Source organism: Pelophylax lessonae (genome assembly GCF_965119305.1).
Source record: "Pelophylax lessonae genome assembly, chromosome: 3".
NCBI lineage: Eukaryota > Metazoa > Chordata > Amphibia > Anura > Ranidae > Pelophylax > Pelophylax lessonae.
In genome coordinates this window covers 610,226,110-610,242,410 of record NC_138770.1, presented here as the reverse complement: position 1 = coordinate 610,242,410, position 16,301 = coordinate 610,226,110, and positions in this window count along the sequence as shown.

The following is a 16,301-nucleotide window of genomic DNA, read 5'->3' as shown; positions in this document are numbered from 1 at the left end:
GAGACGGGCGGCCCCCTCCGAACGATGGGCGGCTCCCTCCGGGCGACGGACGACTCCCTCCGGGCGACGGACGACTCCCTTCGTTCGATAGGCGGCTCCCTTCGGGCGATGGGCGGCCCTCCGCGGACAACCGGCGTCTCCTTCCCGACGATGGATGCTTCTTTCCTGGCAGCGGGCGGTGAGTAGCGGCGGCGGGGCGCCCTCTTCCTCTTCGCCGGGACGGCATCTTCTCCGCGAGTCTTCGGCGCGCCGCGCCTGCTCCCGACCGAAGGACGATCTTCTTCCGCCGGCTCCGGTGCTGGAATTGACCTCCGACCCTCGGCGGCGACGACATCCGGTCCGCTTCCCGACCCGGTGACGGCTTCCGTGCGCCCGCTTGACCCGAAGACGTCATTTTCTCGGAGACTTGACCCGGTGACGACATCCGCTCCACCACTTGACCCGGCGACGACATCCGCTTCACCGAGAGATTCTCCAGAAGACACCGAAGCTGGGAGACGAACAGCAGCCGGCAGAGGCTCCGCCGAAGAAGATGAAGCAGAAGACATGGCCAGGCAACGCCGGATCCAATCTTCGGAACCCTCCTTTCCGGCCCTCTCGAGCAGCTGGCGGATGAGACTCATCAGGACAGCAGAACTGGAACAAAACTTTCAGCTTGACACGACGTTCTTCCTGAGGTAAGTGTGTGCTTCAGGAGCTGAGCCCCCCTTTAAATAGACCCTGGGCAGGCTCAAAGGCGGGAGAAAACAAGAAAATACCAGTTTAAATGTTATTCTTCCTAGCTACAGAATAAGCCCCACAGTGATTGGGGCTTATTCTGACCATACACTGGCTAGCCCAACTAAATCTGCCTAGTAACCTATCTGATATGACTAAAAGGATACCTATTTATTTTCAAAAAGGCCTGCCGCCATCCCATCTAGAAAAAGGGGTTATGAAACCCCTTTTTCTTTACATTCCATCCACGTAAGTGTTTTTCTTTAATAAATTCTCTTGTTAAGAAGATAATGCACTATTGCTTGCCTATATTTTCTTGATACATGGGGAGCTATCCTGCGGATACCTATTGGGAGCCATCTCAAGCATAAGGTTTATGCTTAACACCTAAGAGGAAGGATTCTTTAAGGAACACCTATTCTTGGATAAACTGAGGAATCGAGACGTCCATCTTTTACCCTTCCTTTAAGCGATTGTTTATGTGACATCTGGTAAGAGTCCATCCACATTTGTTTGCACGGGGTGAATCATTTATAGTCTGAAGTTTCCTTGTGGTATTCCATGGGTTTTTTAACATCATGCATGCTCAAGTCATTAGTCGGTAAGGGTACCTTTTCCTCCTTCACAATTTGGTGACATGAGGGACCTGTGTATTCAGCATCTGCAACCTGATTTATGAGCACTTCATCATTAAGAACACTTATTTGCACCAATTTTTTGGACTTTATTTGGAAATTTTTGCATTTGTCAACTTCCTGTTCTCGTCAACAGAGACTTTCACATATTTGTGTACTGCACATGTCACATTCGATTGTGTTGTTAGTTGTGTTTATTTTTGTGGATATACACCTTTATTTGTACCTTCAGAAAGTACAGAAAGTACATATTTATATCAAGTGCACCTTATATCATTTTCCCATTTCACATCACTCCATCCAGGTTGGAGTATCGGTAGCAGCTGATAACCCCATCTTTTGTATTGCGCACCTTTTTTTCTTCATTTTCATACAATTTAAATGTCGTTTGTCACTTTTAACAGCAGGCCCTGTCCCTGTGCCCTGCTAACTGTGAGGGATTACGGTGTTCATGCACCACCTTCCACAAAGGCCCAATTTTTGGCACTTGTGTAGCACATGCGATTTCAAATTTGCATGGCATTCTTACCAGCAGGTCCCATTCCTGCACCAAGCAAGAGTAACTGCGAGGCCTTGGTTACGTTGTTCAGGCACCACCTTCCAGAAAGGCCCAATTTTTGGCACTTGTATAGCACATGCGATTTCAAATTTGCATGGCATTCTAACCAGCAGGTCCCATTCCTGCACCAAGCAAGAGTAACTGCGAGGCCTTGGTTACGGTGTTCAGGCACCACCTTCCACAAAGGTCCAATTTTTGGCACCTGTATAGCAAATGTGATTTCAAATTTGCATGGAATTCTTACCAGCAGGTCCCATTCCTGCACACAGCAAGAGCAACTGCGAGGCCTTGGTTACGGTGTTCAGGCACCACATACGGCAAAGGCCCAATTTTTGGCACTTGTATAGCACATGCGATTTCAAATTGGCATGGCATTCTTACCAGCAGGTCCCATTCCTGCACCAAGCAAGAGTAACTGCAAGGCCTTGGTTACGCTGTTCAGGCACCACCTTCCACAAAGGCTCAATTTTTGGCACTTGTGTACCACCTGCGATTTCAAATTTGCATGGCATTCTAACCAGCAGGTCCCATTCCTGCACCAAGCAAGAGTAACTGCGAGGCCTTGGTTATGGTGTTCAGGCACCACCTTCCACAAAGGCCCAATTTTTGGCACTTGTATAGTTGCTGCTCTGTGTTTACATTTGTGAACGGCTGTGAATGGATTCACAGCCAATCAGATGGTAAACAGCCACTGTCATTGGTTGTTTACCACTGCCGGTGACTAGCTGTGTTCCCTAGGAACACAGCGCCACCGACATGAACGCGCAGCGCGCTCCCGATCACTCATGCGCAGTCTGCTATTTTGGGCAGCACTATTGTGATCGGCTGTGATTAGATCACAGCCGATCACGTGGGAAACAGCCATGTCCATTGGCTGTTTCCCCCCTATCGGTGACGTGCTGTGTCTCAGGGACATGCCGCCACCGACAGTGCAGGGTGGCGCGCACACGATCACGCGCCTGCCCTGCCTGAATGGGCCGCCGTCATATGACGTCGGCCCAGAACAATAGCGGCACCGCTCCACCATCATTTGACGATGGGCGGGCGGCAAGTGGTTAAGGGCAGCAAGAAGCTATTCTGACATTAATAGCTATTACCTCAACGCCTAAGGTCCAGCCATCACTCCATTTTTGAAGTGGTGGCTTTTGATGTGAGTTTTTTTTATCTTTTTGTTTTTATTTTTGTACATTGTACTGGCTTAGAAATGTTTGAGAGCTCGCTCCTGTGACAGTGAAGGTGAACAGCTAGGCATCTCTTAGCAAACGTCCTTAGCATCATCCTAGGAGTTTTCTCAGTCAGGCTTCATGAGGTACGTAAATGGTCTACATCTGTAACAAGGACATTATTCAACTTTGGTCAAAACTGCACAGTTTGTTTTTATCTACAGACATACCTTATCTGCATAAGTAGCTTTTTTGGTAAAGGTGTACCATGTCTTAATTCAGAAAAAAACCTGGAGTTAGGCTTTAACTCATTTTACTTCTGATCAGGGATCTACTAGGTTAGCTTGTCATTTATTTGGACAAATGAGATTATAGAAGTCTGGACCATCTGTATTGTTTTAAATCACTTACATCAGCAGATGGCAGCAAAAGACTATTTGAACTCCAGTGGAGGTTTTTTTGTTTAACGTAAATTAAATTTGAACTCCAGTAAAAATAGAAAAAACATTAAAACTGCACTCTCCAACAACTCTAAAATAATTTTGCACTTACATGGCACAAGGAATAAGTTTTATTCCTTGTGGGTTCTCTTCCAGATCTCTGCAGCAGAAGCTGCAAGGTGCCCTACAAGTCTTCCTGTATACGTAGGTATGCCCTGCCAGTCCTTCTTGCCTCCATTTTGTGGGTTGTGTCCCTGTTTGATTGGAAAAATGAGCATGTGAGCTGAGTAATTAACCACTTCTGGACTGGAAGATTTTCCCCCTTAATGACCAGGCCATATTTTGCGATTCGGCACTGCATTATTTTAATGGTCAATTGCGCAGTCGTGCTACTCTATACCCAAATCAAATTGATGTCCTTTTTTACCCCACAAATAGAGCTTTTTTTTGGTGGTATTTTATCACCTTTATTTTTTGCGCTATTAACAAAAAAAGAGCGACAACTCTGAAAAAAAAATATATATTTTTCACTTTCTGCTATATAACATCCCCCCCCCCCCCCAAAAAAAAATGTAAAAATCTAATTTTTTTAACATTTTAGGCCAATTTGTTGTCTGCTACATATTTTTGGCAAAAAAAAAATTGCAATACGCATATTTTGATTGGTTTGCGCAAAAGTTATCACGTCTACTAACTACGGGAAAGATTTATGTCATTTTTATTGTTAGTTTTTTTACTGCAATCTTTTGCGGGACTGCGACATTGCGGCAGACAGATCGGACCCCTAACTGACATTTTTGACACTTTTGGGGGGACCAGTGACATTACTTCAGTAATCAGTGCTAAAAATCTGCACTGTACCTCTCATAATGACACTGGCAGGGAAGGGGTTAACACTGTGGGTGATCAAGGGGTTAAATGTGAGCCTAGGGGAGTGATTCTAACTGTGGGGGGGGCGTGGCTTGTGAAATTATCACAGAGACATGTGATCCTATATAGAAGGATCACAGGGGCTCTGTGATCATTCCAGAGAGAAGAATGGTCGGCTGTGTTTACAACAGCTGCCCGTCCTTCTCTCTCAGCGGGGAACGATCGCAAATGTCAGGTGGCAATCGGAGCCGCCTGCCTCGTGCATCGGAGTCCCCGCTGTCGAGTGGGGGCGGGAGCGCGCGCGCTCTCCCCCTAGCTGCAGGTGCACAACTGATGTAGGTCTACGTCGGTTCGTGCAGGAGAGCCGCACTGTAAATCGGCGGCGGGCGGTGGGGGACCGGTTAAAACACATACGTATTGCATTTTAATGCGTTTTCCCTGCATTTTGCATGCATTGCTATTAACTACAATACCAAAACACATAAAGGATGCAGTAGGTATACGTTTTCAAAAACACAATGCACTGCAATGTGAAGAGTTTCAAAGAATAAAAAAGGTAACCACATCCATGTGAAAAATTAAGTACATCCCATGGAAATGGTTGAATTCATTAACATATTTGAATAGTCAAACATTAGATTTTTATTAAAACAGAGCCTACAAACAAAAGTGTTATATTTTAATAAAAATAAATTAGCTTTTTCAGAGATTAAAATAACCTCAATAAATATAATGGAATACTGTGCAAAAAGTAAGTACACTTTTTACTTTAAAAGCTGGATTTCCCCTCTTTTGCAAACATTTTTTCCTGTAGTTGTTTTTCATAACTGACCACCAATTTCTGACATCAACGTGATATTTTTAAAACTTCTCCAAGCAAAATTTTCCAAATTTCCTCACAGTATTTCAATGGGAATCAATTCAAAGCGTAATTCCACTATTGTTGAGAAAAAACATTCCCCCCTGGGTGATCTCTGATATATTACAAGGATTATAACAACATTTGTTGCAGATTCCTACCTTTTGTTATTCTGAAGAAATCCCTGTGTGTTTGACTGTATCCATGTGGGAAAGTGAGTCTAATGGGAGTGATGTCAAAATTATCAGTCAGCTGCAGCACCTGCAGGGCTCTAATGTGGAAAGCTGCGCCTGCATCCCTTTAGATGTGATTTCCTATTTCCAAAAAATACATTTTTGTTGCAGGGGATGCCTGAAATCTGACTTGTATCTTAGTGCAGACTTCTGGGAAAATCGGCAAGCCAATCACACAAGCAGGAAATGATGTCTCCCAGAGAAGCCGGGTGACGTCACTTCCGGTCTACGGCCGAGACCGGAAGTATCGGAACATACCGCATCGGTGGTTGTTTGCTGTGTACTACTCGTATTGCTGCTATTTTAACTGTAAGTGTGCTATATTTTTTTGCAATTAAATTAAATTTACTGCACTATGAGAGCCCCCTCTTATCATACTTGATGAGCGAGTGTCCCAGGAATCCACTAAGAATATCGATCCTCATCTGCCAGAAGTGATGATCCTTTAGAAGGGAAGGGAGTATCTATTGTGCATTTTATCCTTGAAGACCTTTTTATATCTATAAGCCCTGATATTGGTGGAGACTATCTGGAGGTCCCCTTTGGTGATTGATCATACCAAAACGCTCATTTGAGTGTTAATGGAGGTGAGCGGCCATTGCACTTAATTTGGATTCAAAGCTCACAAATTATTGCACCTGGCTGTCACCGGAAGTATTTTCTTTTACTTAGCCACTGGATCACCAATGAACTTTTAGTTTCTTCACTTGTCATTAGTAGCGCCTTAGTTTGTGCACTCTAAGGTATCTTTTATATCTTATACACTTTTTTAGGATTGCTCTTTTACACTCATCCTTTTTACATTCATTGTTCTTCAGTTTACGTTCACATTGGCCATTATTATATATTTACAGTTTTATTTGTGGTCCACCACTTTTAGAAATTGAGCGCTTATTCCCTCTCTCTATATATCTTTTTAGTATGTTGTGACACTACTGAATCAGCTGCTGATTTCTGGTGTTCCACTAACACTCCATTTCTGACCCCACATTTTTCTGTACCTCATTGGTAGCGCATTGGTTCCCCTCTTCTTTTGTCTATATAGCAGGATCACATGAGCTCTGTGATCATTGTAGGGAGAAGGACGGTCGGCTGTGTTTACATCAGTCGACCGTCCTTCTCTCTCAGGGGAGAGAGATCGTGGGTGTCAGACGGCAATCGGAGCCACCTGACACCCGCATCGGCTTTCCCACTGACGTTCGGGGGCGCGCGCGTGCCGCAGGCGGTGCGCGAGCGCCCCCTATCGGCCTTAAGGCGAGTGACATAGACCTACGTCGCGTTGCCTGCCCGAGCCACCCTGCCACAGTAAAAAGGCAGCGGGTGGTCAGGAACTGGTTAATGGCACCCCCATACATCAGAAAACGTGGTGCTTTATCAGATGCATGAAACCACATGGTGCCACAGCACCGTGAAGTTCCAAGTGGCTGCATCTTAAAAAAGGGTCAGAGGCTTTCCCCATGTTTTCCCAGAGGTACAGCATCCTATTCAAGTGAATGGGCTGCTGTGCTTGCACAAACTCGGCATGCAGGACCCGAATATGTGTGAACCTAGCCTTAGACAATTTTATTACAGTGAATTGATTGATTGTGAATATTTGGTGACCTTTTTTATTTCCCCTACCAGACTCATAGGCATCCAAAATTTTCTTTATGATTGTTTTAGGTCCCTTTCACATAGGCACTGTACTTAATTTTGTAGTTTTCATGTGTTTTTAATATGCAGTGAACTTGTGTTATAGTACATATAAAACACAAAGATATGAATGGCCGCCAAGACACTGACAGCTCTGTCCAAAGCAGCAGAGTAACAATTTGCACAAATCAAAAACTTTCTTCATACATGTCTTGTCCAAAGATTAATTGCAGGGCAAGGCAAAATTGTAAAGGGCTAGAGCAGGTGAAGAAAGGCAGACATTGTTCTCAGTCAGATCACTACTCTGCCACCATGGATGTTCTGTCAGTGTCTTATATACTGATATATTGTTGAAATATGCCTTGTCAATGGAAAACGGTAACATATTCCTTCATTTTATGGAGCATAGAAACCACTAGAGCTGAAAAGAAGACCTGATCTGCAAAAGGAATGCCATACTACAAATACCTTCTTTTCTTCTGCCCAAGGTCCAGCTTTAAATCTGTGTATATTGTCTGCTGGATGTCACATCATGGTCCCTAAAGGGGTGACAGTCCTTAAGATATCATGTCTTGTTCCTCTACCTTCCAGAACTACCCCTCCTTTATATCTGAGTTATAAATCTGTATACATAAATACACTATTTAGTATGAAAAGATCATTTAGTCCAAGACTTTATGTTTAAAGAGGAAGTAAACTCTGCATTCTGTTTCTATTTTTTAATATAATGTCAATCTACAAGGTATTATCAATCACTGCACAGGGCAATGATAATCAAAATGCTTATTACTTAATATTTTTCTGTTTTTGAAATAAAATCTTCTTCCTGGAATAGGCTGCGCCATCTTTAGTAAGGCTTTCTGCCTCCCCTGTGGACGTAATTTCCTCCCTTCCTCGTTTCCCCACCCGAAATCCCACGCATGCGCGATCGCATGCTATTCAAGCCTCTTTTTCAATCGGCCTTACTGCGGGAGGAGAACCAGGAAGCTGAGAGGGAAAGGATAGTATCGCGAGTCTTTGTAGCTGTGCCGCTGTCAGAGGTAATTACATACACGGCTTGATGTGGATGGGGAAACGGCACACATTGCGTGCCGTAAATCAAATCACAGACCGCGCATGCGCAGATGACGTCAGGAAATACTGCAGGACGGATTGTAAGAAGAATACACAAGTAAGGAGAGTGTCACAGGGAACAATGAATAGTGTTACTAATGTGGCTTAGAATGTGAAAAATTTTTGATGACGAGTTTACTTCCTCTTTAACTTCCAAATGATTGCATATGTTTGAAACAATAATGCAAAGAAAAAACACCTTAACCACTTTACCGCTGCTCACTAGAGCTCTACTGCGGCAAAGTGGTTCGTTATCGTCTGGCGACGTAGACCTACGTCGCCAGACACTCCCCCTTCTCGGTGGCACGCGAGTGCCGCCGGAGGCTCGCTCCCGTTGTATTCAGTCAATGCGGGAGTCAGCCAGGGGAGGAGCGGTGGCGATCGCCGCTGTTCTTCCCCGATCGTGGGAGAATCGAGTCTGGAGATCCGCCCGCTTGTGTAAACAAAGCGGGCGGATCTTGTAAGTGACAGGCAGGGTCAGATTGCAGGGTTCAGCATAGCTGAACCTGCGATCTGTCCCTGTGTCACATAGTCACCTCCCCCCACACATGTCAGTAAGCACCAGGCATACATTAACCCCTCCCTCTCCAATAAAATTAACCCCTGCCAGTGTCATTTTTACAGTAACAGTGCATATTTATAGCACTGATTACTGTAGTAATGTCACTGGTAACCCCAAAAGTGTCAAAAATGTCAGTCAAGGGTCCGATCTGTCAGCCGCAATGTCGCAGTCCCGCAAAAAAAATCGCAGATCGCGGCCATTACTCGTTAAAAAAAAAAACACCAAAAACGACAGAAATCTTTCCCTTAGTTAATAAACTCAATAACTTTCGCGCAAACCAATCAAAATACGCTTATTGCGATTTTTTTACCAAAAATATGTAGCAGAAAACAAATTGGCCTAAAATGTTAAAAAACTCCCTCGACTAAGAATTGGGTAGACAAAGTAACTTCCACATATGAGATGGAAGAAACTCTAGCCATCAAAAAAGAAAATAGCGGACCCTTTCATGACATGTGGAGACCATGGTTGATATTTACTCTTTCTTCGGATTTCAAAAAACTGATTGAAGATTAGCAATCTCACAATCAACCCTCACATTCCACCTGGACCTTTAGTTTACGCTTCTACAATGAGCTACTTGATCAAGTATCACTTACCGATAGTACTCCATTACCTCCCCCTCCCTTCCCTTTACATTTCCTTCTCCTTCTCTTTCCTTTTTATTCGTCTTCTTTAATTCCTATCTTCGCTTCCTTCCCTGCCCTCTAGTGGCCTTCATTGAGACAGGCATATGTCTTTGGTCCTGTCTCACCTGAGAGAGGGTATCTAGTTTGGATACCCCCATTATACCTCAGAAGCTGACTTAAATGTTTAATGTTGTTGCACTAACTTTTGATCCAACATTACATGATGTTGTAATTTATGTACATATTGTGCAGTTATACCAATATGTCATACTGCCTTTGTTAATGCTGTACATGTTTATTATTGCGATTCAATAAAGCTTTTATTGAAAAAAAAAAAAAAATGTTAAAAAACTTTGATATTTACATTTTTGGGGGGGGGAATTTCTTTTAAAAAATGTGAAAAATATTGTTATTTTTTCAAAATTGTCGCTCTTTTTTTGTTTATAGCGCAAAAAGTGAAAATCGCACAGGTGATCAAATACCACCAAAAGAAAGCTCTGTTTGTGGGAAAAAAAGGATCTAAATTTCGTTTGGGTACGGCGTTGCATGACCGCACAATTGTCAGTTAAATTCGCACAGTGCCGAATCGCAAAAAGTGGCCTGGACGTAAGACAGCAAAATCCTCCGGTGGTAAAGTGGTTAAAGAAACAATGTGTATAAATGAAATGCTTTCAAATAAACAGTTGTCCTGTGCTGGGCTTCATGTCCTCCATGTATACAGATAACCATGTGGTGGGGGGAGCACAAAGTCTCTTTAACATAGTGGTTAAAACTATTTCCGGGCAATGGGTTTATGGAATGGAATAAGGGCTGCAGACTCCATCGAGTGATATATCCTCCATCAAAAGGTATATCTAAAATAGTAAAAGTATGTGGTGTAGCGCTACTTAACTTTCAAAGGCTACTATGCTAATCAAATCCAGGCAAAATGCTATAAAAAATGACATTTGTCAGTGGTCTATAATGCACCTCTGTCTTCCCTTTCCTAGGGATATGTGCTATAATTTAGCTGTAGCTACTTACATACAGTATGTGAATTCCTACTTATTATAATTTCATAATGAGAGTGATATAGTGAAGCTCAATAAATTAAAAACTTTTGTGTACTACAAGACACTTCTCGTAAAAATAAAAAAAAATACCAAGGAAAAACATAAAAATCATAAGAGACAAAGCTATATCCACACATCGATGTTCAATGTCCTCTATTGTGCTCCATGTGCAACTCTTGTGCTGGAACTATAAAACACCTTCCACAAATATACCTATATACATAGGCCTTTCCAAATCAAGTGCCTGCATCATCGTGTTTTTAGCCCTGATGAAGGGGGAGTGCTGAGCCCCCGAAACGCGTTGGCTGTTCCAAAATAAAAATATTTTAAAAGTTTGCATAAGCTGGTGTGGAGCTCCCATCCTTTCAAAACTTCAACAAATATATATACAGTATATAGTTTATGAACAGTCTCTGGTGAAATTTCAGCATGCAAAGTGAGCCTTTCCTAAGAATAGTACCACTTGTGCCCCCCTCCACTCACCACAATTCCTTGACCCCTTGTTGATTTAGAAGGTCAAACTGCACTTGTAATGAAAATCTCCATCCTTACTCCTCCCAATAGACCATATAATGTAAATCAAAAGAGGGAATCCTCCACAGTGTTATACCGTTTATTAAAGTACAGTGCCTTTTTCAAAGTATTTACACCCCTTGAAATTTTCCACATTTTGTCATGTTACAACCAAAAACGTAAATGTATTTTATTGGGATTTTATTTGATAGACCAACACAAAGTGGCACATAATTGTGAAGTGCAAGGAAAATGATAAATGGTTTTCAAATTTTTTTACCAATAAATATCTGAAAAGTGTGCCATGCATTTGTATTCAGCCCCCTTTACTCTGATACCCCTAACTAAAATCTAGTGGAACCAATTGCCTTCAGAAGTCACCTAATTAGTAAATAGAGTCCACCAGTGTGTAATTTAATCTCAGTATAAATACAGCTGTTCTGTGAAACCCTCAGAGGTTTTTATAGAGAACCTTATGGAACAAACAGCATCATGAAGGCCAATAAACACACCAGACAGGTCAGGAATAACGTTGTGGAGAAGTTTAAAGCAGGGTTAGGTTGTAAAAAAATATACAAAGCTTTAAACATCTCACAGAGCACTGTTCAAGCCATCATCCGAAAATGGAAAAAGAGTATCGCACAATTGCAAACCTACCAAGACATGGGTGTCCACCTACACTGACAGGCCGGACAAGGAGAGCATTCATCAGAGAAGCAGCCAAGAGGCCCATGGTAACTCTGGAGGAGCTGCAGAGATCCACAGCTCAGGTGGAAGAATCTGTCCACAGCACAACTATTAGTTGTGCACTCCACAAATCTGGCCTTTATGAAAGAGTGGCAAGAAGAAAGCTATTGTTGAAAGAAAGCTGTAAGAAGTCCATTTGCAGTTAGCAAGAAGCCATGTGGGGGACACAGCAAACATGTGGAAGAAGGTGCTCTGATCACCATAAACATACCATCCCCACCGTGAAACATGGTGGTAGCAGCATCATGTTGTGGGGATACTCTTCTTCAGAAAGTTGATAAGAAGATGGATGGAGCCAAAATACAGGGCAATCATGGAAGAAAACCTGTTAGAGTCTGCAAAAGACTTGAGACAGAGGCGGAGGTTCACCTTCCAGCAGGACAACAACCCTAAAAATACAGCCAGAGCTACAATGGAATGGCTTAGATCAAATTATATGTATGTGTTAGAATGGCCCAGTCAAAGTCCAGACCTAAATCCAATTGAGAATCTGTGGTAAGACTTGAAAATTGCTGTTCACAGAAGCTCTCCATTCAATCTGACAGAGCTTGAGCTATTTTGCAAAGAAGAATGGGCAAAAATGTAATTGTCTAGATGTGCAAAGCTGGTAGAGACATCCCCAAAAAGACTTGCAGCTGTAATTGCAGTGAAAGGTGGTTCTACAAAGTATTGGCTCAGGGGGGCTGAATACAAATGCACACCACACTTTTTACATATTTATTTGAAAAAAAAATTTGAAAACCATTTATCATTTTCCTCACACTTTACAATTATGTGCCACCTTGTGTGGGTCTATCACATAAAATCCCAATAAAATACATTTAGGTTTTTGGTTGTAACATGACAAATTGTGGAAAATGTTAAGGGGTATGAATACTTTTTCAAGTCACTGTATATAAGTTTGTAAAATTACACTTGCAGGATAAAAAAAAAAAAAAAAACAAACACACTGGCTCTTTAAAAACCTTATGGTCCCGCTGCTCCTGCGTTCCCCGGAACCAGATGACAAACCAGGAAGTGATGCAATTAGCGGAGCACATTGATGTTTGGATGTAGCTTTGTCTCTGATGGTTTTTATGGTTTTTCACTGGTGTTTTTGAAGGTAAGGCTAATCACATGATACCACGGCCACATTTGTGCTGCTCCCAACCAGCCATTTATATGCTAGGGCACCCATAATACAAAATCCACAGAACATTATAGGTATTTTAAAAAGAGAGCCTACCATTACCAAAAGCTATTTGCCTTCAGGCTGTCTCTCTCTAATTGAAACTTTATAACGAAAAGAGCAGAAGAGAAGGAGAGTCATGTTCTGACTCATTGACATGTGTGTAAATTTCAGCTATTGAGCTTTTTTGGGAACAAGGCATTTTAACCAGCAAAGCAGGTAGGGATAGATAAGTAAATGTGTGCCCACAGCACCACCTACTGGCTTCAAATGGTATACAAAAAGACAGAAAAGTGCCTCTAAAGGCCCGTACACACGATACAAAAATCGGAAGTAAAATTTCATCCAACGAAAGATCTGCCGATTTTCGGATTGTTAGTATAGTGCTTTCGACAGCCGATTACGAATTTTCGAAGGACAAAATCTGGATGTGCAGGTTATAAAATTTTTATCGTACGTCAACACAACGTCTGATTTTCATTTAATTAGTACAGTTTTCGTCCGAAAAAAATCGTTAGAGTAAGACTAGGCATGCTCAGAAATAAAAGAACACATACAAAACAATTCAACACATGACATCACTTTTGACGTTGAATTCTGTCGTACGGGAATTTTCGTATGAAAGTAACCTCTTCACTTTTGATATGAGACTAGCATGCAACAAAAAAACGGACGAAAGATCGTTCGATAATCTGATCATGTGTACAAGGCTTAGGTGTAATATGCTTTAATCAAAGGGCTGACAGCCCAGGTGCTCTCTGCACCAGGAACGGCATGCTTGATGTTCTTACCTGATAGAGGACGTTCTATTACAGATGAGCATTGATTTTATCTTTTACATGTGAGTTGGCAATTGTCTACCCTGTCAGTCCTTTGATTAAAGCATATTACACTTAGAGGCGCTTTTCTGTCTTTTTGTATACCGTTTATTCAGAGTTGGCTTACACGCCTGAGAAGAGCTATTCATTGCCCTAATTGTCGCCTGCTAGATACTTCAGAGACTACACAGTGGTTCTTATAGTGACTTTTATCTCCCTGGACTATACCACTTTCACTAAGAGTTCCTATTGTTTTACATGTGGTTTCATGGCTCAATCTGAGCGCCTGTGATCTATGTTTTGTATACTGGCTTCAAATGAAAAATACAATATATATATATATATATATATATATATATATATATATACATGTGGGATATTTCATTTTCACTTACTGCAGCTAAAATAAAGGGAAAAAAAATGGTATTGTATTTTTTTAGTCTTAAGTGTAATACATAAAGAAAATATAAATCACTATAGACTGCATTATAGCTTTAGTATTAATTTAAAACTTGAGAGCAGCTTCAGCTCTGGGCTGGCAGTCATGACTTGAACACTGCTGAATCTCTCTATAATCAGCTGAGCCCCGAGGGTGTGCAGCTTCACCCAATGATAACATCAGGTAACCTAAAATAAGGTATGTAATGAAAATGAAAAGGCTTTATTTAATCATTTTATTAGCATGTCAAGAGGGGGGACCAGAGAAGGCAAAATTCAATGAATCAAATTAAACGTAAAGTAGAACTATAGGAAAACCTTTTTTTTTTTTTTTTTTTTTACATTTTGGATAGAGCAAGGGAGGATTATAACCCTTGTCAGATTTTATTTATTTATTTATTTTTTTTGCCATCTGTGTCCCATTGGGGTGATTTCCCTTCACTTCCTGTTCCATAGCCAAACAAGAAGTGAGAGGAAATCCCTGTAAATGAAGAGAATTCCTTGGGGACCCCCAGGCCACCAGAACTAGTGTCCCCATAGGAAGATTTCCACACAATTACTTTTTTAGGGATAACCTATAATGTGGGATTTTCTTGTATGTTCACTTTCAATGATAACAGTAAACAGGACCAATAGAGAGGATGAATCTCCCTAAAGGGGACACAGACAGCGAAAAAATCTGACAGGTGTCCTCTCCACTCTTTCCGAAACGAAAAAAAGTTTTGTCTTTAGTTGTACATTAAAGTGATTGTAAAGTGCCATTTTTTTTTGTTTGTTTTTTTTTTAAAATAACAAACATGTTATACTTACCCTCTCTGCGCAGTTGGTTTTGCACAGGGCAGCCTTGATCCCCCTCTTCTCGGGTCCCTTGTTGCTGTTTCTGGCCCCTCCCTCCTGTCGAGTGCCCCCACTGAATTTTAGGTCCCATTCTCCAACAGACCAGTGGTCACCTTTAGGGGTGCACCTTCCCTTAACCCTCCTCTTATGTTAGCTTTCTGTTACTATCCAAGATGTTAACGGGTCGGTTTTGACCCGTGTCTTAAATCAGCCATAAAATACCCTCTGAACAATTATTTATCATCCAATTTGTTTTTTACCTCTTGGTTACCTTGTTAGGCTTCTTTATCCTTGAAAAGATTGGCTTTAATATTTTTGGTGTGACCCCTTAGACCTTTCTTTTGATAGCATACCTCTCATTTTCAAATTTAAAAAAATGATAAAATAAACCAGCAACTCTGAAATGTATTGGTCCTATGTTTCTTTAATTTATTTAGAGAAGCAGACAAGCAGGCAAAGAGATAGGCCCCTCCCTAACTACAGCTCACAGGGCTGAAAGGTGATTGGCTGTCAGTGTTACTAAGCAGAGAGAGTGTTTATGATTTCAGTTTTGGCACTTATTAGTGTCCTAAAATCCTATATTATAACTGGGCCAGAATTGACCCTAACACCATAAACGTCTTAATTTTCACCACAGTATTTTATAATTTAGTGAAAAGGATTCTTTTTCTATTACATTGTTTAAATAGAGGTTCCTGACAAAGTAAAAAAAAATCTTGATGCAATAAACAAATTTATGTGATACTTATAGACATTCAAAACCTGAAAACGGGTAGGTTCTGACCCTAACACAAGAGGAGGGTTAAGGGAAAATTGGCCCCTAATGTATTGGACCCACCAGTCAAGCCAACATTTTTTATGGATATGATCAGGTTTTTTCCATGTCGGGGGTGCAGGGTGTGTAAATTGAATTGTGACAGTAGAAGGAAATTTATTTCTTTCTATTCTACAGTCACCCATTCCTTATACCACATCAAATTTTTTTCTACCTTTACTACCACCCATGTTGTGTACCTACTGACCTGCCCATGCCAGAAACAGTGTGTGGGTCACATCACTAGGCCTTTTTATATAAGGGTAAACAAGCACATTACCAATATCATCCAAGGTAAAAGTAATCATAATGTACCCAAACACTATTTACTTTACCATCATAAAGATCCTAGAGGTACATTATTTCAAATCATTGATCGCTTTTCGGCACCCTGGAGAGGTGGTTCCAATAAACTTGGAGTTTCACGTCGTGAAACTTATTGAATATACATCCTCCAATCCTATTCCCCGCATGGCCTGAACATCGAATGGGATATCAACGC